This window comes from Polypterus senegalus, unplaced genomic scaffold (genome assembly GCF_016835505.1).
Source record: "Polypterus senegalus isolate Bchr_013 unplaced genomic scaffold, ASM1683550v1 scaffold_4095, whole genome shotgun sequence".
Taxonomy (NCBI): Eukaryota; Metazoa; Chordata; class Cladistia; order Polypteriformes; family Polypteridae; genus Polypterus; species Polypterus senegalus.
Window position 1 is genome coordinate 1 of NW_024384402.1, and position 3426 is coordinate 3426.

The following is a 3426-nucleotide window of genomic DNA, read 5'->3' on the forward strand; positions in this document are numbered from 1 at the left end:
GTCAGAAATGATTTTTGTACTAGTAAGAAACTGTGTATGACTTTGACAAAACACTTTCAACAAAATAATTTTAAGACTTCTGAATTTTTTGTTTTTGTTTTTGTTGTTTTACAGATAAGTTGGGAATCGTCCCTGATAAAGGTATGATATGAGGCAGATGTACACTATATTGATTATTATCCTGAAGTGGAATCGTTTACATTATAATATTTTTATTGTTTTATTTTCTCAGTTTGGGAAGAAATTCAAGAATGTGAAGGTAAGTACTACATTTGATCAATTTTGAATTTCCAATTTAAGTAAAATCTTAAATGTTTGTGTATTATCTTGCTTTACACATACTTTTTGAAATGCAGCAACAACACACAAAGTAGTGTGACTCATTTCCTACATTCTGCCTTGTTTTTTCTGTAGTTGATGTGGTCCTGTCCCCGGACACAGCTCATAGTGACATTTCTGTGGATAACGATGCAGCACAAGTGAGATTTACAGGAGACGTTAAGGGCAACAACAAATGGTGCAGTGTTACTGGCAGTGACTGGCTAAAAGCACAGCAGGTTCACTACTGGGAGGTGGAGGTTGGTGAAAAAGGAAGTTGGGCAATTGGACTGGCATCTGAGAGCATCAAAGACAAGCAGCTCATTTCTGAGAGCCCAACAAATGGATTGTGGATCATCCGGCTATGTAAAGGGAAGAAGTTAGAGGCCATCTCAAACACTGATGTCAAGGAATGTCAAATAAAACCGAAAAAAGTGGGATTGCATTGGCAAGGAAACTGCTTGCGTGTTTATGATAAGGAGAAAAAACAGCTCATCCACAAATTTGATATTGAGTTCAATGAGCACTTGTATCCTGTCTTCAGTCCAGGGTCACATGACAGAGGACCATTAATCATCAAAATTAAAAACACAGGTAACACATTGACAATGATGATTAGAGCTTGAGCCCAAAAGTGTAATAATTTATTATTTAATGTTATGTGTTTTTTGAAGGTCATTTCTGAAGTAATATATTAGGATGTGCTGTTTTCTGTAATACCTGAGGTATTAGAATAATTGATTAAAGGTTAAGTTCGCTATTTTTTCAAGTTGAAGTTGTATATATGTATTTGTCACGTAAAAATGAAAGTCCATCAATTTCTATAATTTTTTAAAAATATCTTGCCGCACTTGCATTTTACATTGGAGTTAATGGGGCAAGGTTATAGTGGGGAAAAAAAGGCTGAAAACTTGCCAAATACACATTGTAAAATAGCTTATATGTGTACTTTTTTTAAATAAAAAAACACCAATATTATGAGATTTGGCGATTTTAAATTAAAACCAGCTGTGTGCTACCTCAACAATTGTAGTCTTAAGCTAACCTTTCATCCCATCCCAGAGAGTGGATTCCTCCAAATCAGTCCAAATCACAGTAAACTGTTCATTCTATACTAGAACATTAGAACAATCTAGACGAGAACAGGCCATTCAGCCCAACAGAGCTTTCCAGTCCTATCCACTTAAATCTTCTAAAAAAACATCAAGTCTAAAACACATTAAGATATGGTTGCTTTTGTGTTGATTTACTTCTGTGTTTATGTTTAAACTCACAAAAAGGAATAGAAAATAACTGGGCTACTCACGGAGACATCATAGTGTGTTAACTTGTTTTCTCAGAAATTAATAACCTGGTTTACATGACAATTTTAAAACTGGGTTTCTGTAAATAAACAGGTGATTGAAGAGAATGTAAATAACACTTTGAGCAGATAAAGCATATTCTATCAACAAAAGATACAAGACAGTAGGAAATATTTCAGTGGTCCACTTCAACTACTCACATTTCCTTCTCTGTCATTTCCATTCTTTAGGGTTTTGTTGTCCTTCTCTGTAATCAGTATCCTGTTAAACATCTTTACTTGCTGCAATCTACCTGCACTACTGTGGTCAATGTGACTTAATCTAAAAGATATGATGTCACTAACTAGTGCTTCCTTCTGATGATATCTGTTTATACCTCTCATCTAATTCTTTAATCGTTGTCAAATTCCACATGCTTACTAAACCATCTGTACCTTCATAAATAAGACTTGGCGCATTCGTAACTGAACTGTTGTGTGGACTGCTCAGTGCAAAATTACAATCCTTCTCCAAACCATCCTGCCTCCATCAGTGAACTTATCTATTATTGTCTGTCAGAACTCTATTCCCAATTAGTGTACATCAGTCACTGACTCCTAAATCCTGGAATCCAGCTATCATCAGGAAGTTTACTCTTTTATACTTAAGCTGGGCGGCACGGTGGCGCAGTGGGTAGTGCTGCTCCCTCACAGTTAGGAGACCGGGTTCGCTTCCGGGTCCTCCCTGCGTGCAGTTTGCATGTTCTCCCGTGTCTGTGTGGGTTTCCTCTGGGTGCTTTGGTTTCCTCCCACAGTCCAAAGACATGTAGGTTAGGTGGATTGGCAATTCTAAATTGGCCCTAGTGTGTGTTTGGTCTGTGGGTGTGTGTCCTGCGGTGGGTTGGCGCCCTGCCTGGGATTGGTTCCTGCCTTGCCCAGTGTTGGCTGCGATTGGCTCCAGCAGACCCCCGTGACCCTGTGTTTGGGATTCAGCAGGTTAGAAAATGGATGGATGGATGTTTTGATAATACCTGATAGTAGTAGAAGGAAAAGGTGCTATGCACAAAACTTGAGATTAATATCAAGGAAACTGCTACCAAATACAGACTGTTGCTCTAATCATATTTGCTTCAGTAAACATCAGAGAAGCAAAGAAAAACACAGTATAAACGCAAAGAAGAGTTTAACATTTTGGTTACTCCCTTCCTTAACACAGCAGCTCAAACTTTCTTCTTTTCATTTTTAAGTCCAACAGAAGCCTACACTTCTCAGACCCCATAATGACATTAGTGAGGTTGGTTTATCTACACTCCCTATTGTTTAACCAAATACCACTCCATTTTTAGCATAAACTATGAAAAAAATGAGTAATTTACCACTGGAGTTTTATTTTTTCAGAATTATAACTATTGCTTATCTGCCTTTTTTTCTTTTGCAGAAACTGAAAATCTGAAACGGAACTTTGGTAAGCATACTCACTTGAGATTGTTAACTACTATATACAATGTGCTAACCCTGCTGAAAAGGCCAATCCTTTCTTTTATGACTGGTTTTAATAATTGTATAGCTGTGACAATCTGATTTTATTTTTGTACCTTATAAACTACTAACCTGATTTCTGTGGTCAGACTTATTTTTGTCTCCTGTGAACAACTTCTAGTCTTTTGCTTCCCAAATCCTGTTTAATCCCTTTGTGGTTATAGAAGAACTTTTACTAACCTACATAGAAACAGTAAGGCAGCACCTTATCTTAAATGGAGCACCAGCTAATCTCATTGCTTGTGAACAAATAAACATTGATTATGCAGTCTTATTTTTTCTGTTGG

The 3426-nt window shown here is 37.0% G+C and overlaps 1 long non-coding RNA gene across 1 annotated transcript; it reads left to right on the forward strand.

Moving 5' to 3' along the window:
- The first annotated feature begins 113 nt into the window (after positions 1–113).
- LOC120521950 lies at positions 114–3119 on the forward strand. The gene is made up of 4 exons (XR_005632224.1): positions 114–141; positions 233–259; positions 415–912; positions 3039–3119. It is a non-coding gene; the product is annotated as an uncharacterized LOC120521950 (long non-coding RNA).
- The last annotated feature ends 307 nt before the right edge of the window (positions 3120–3426 follow it).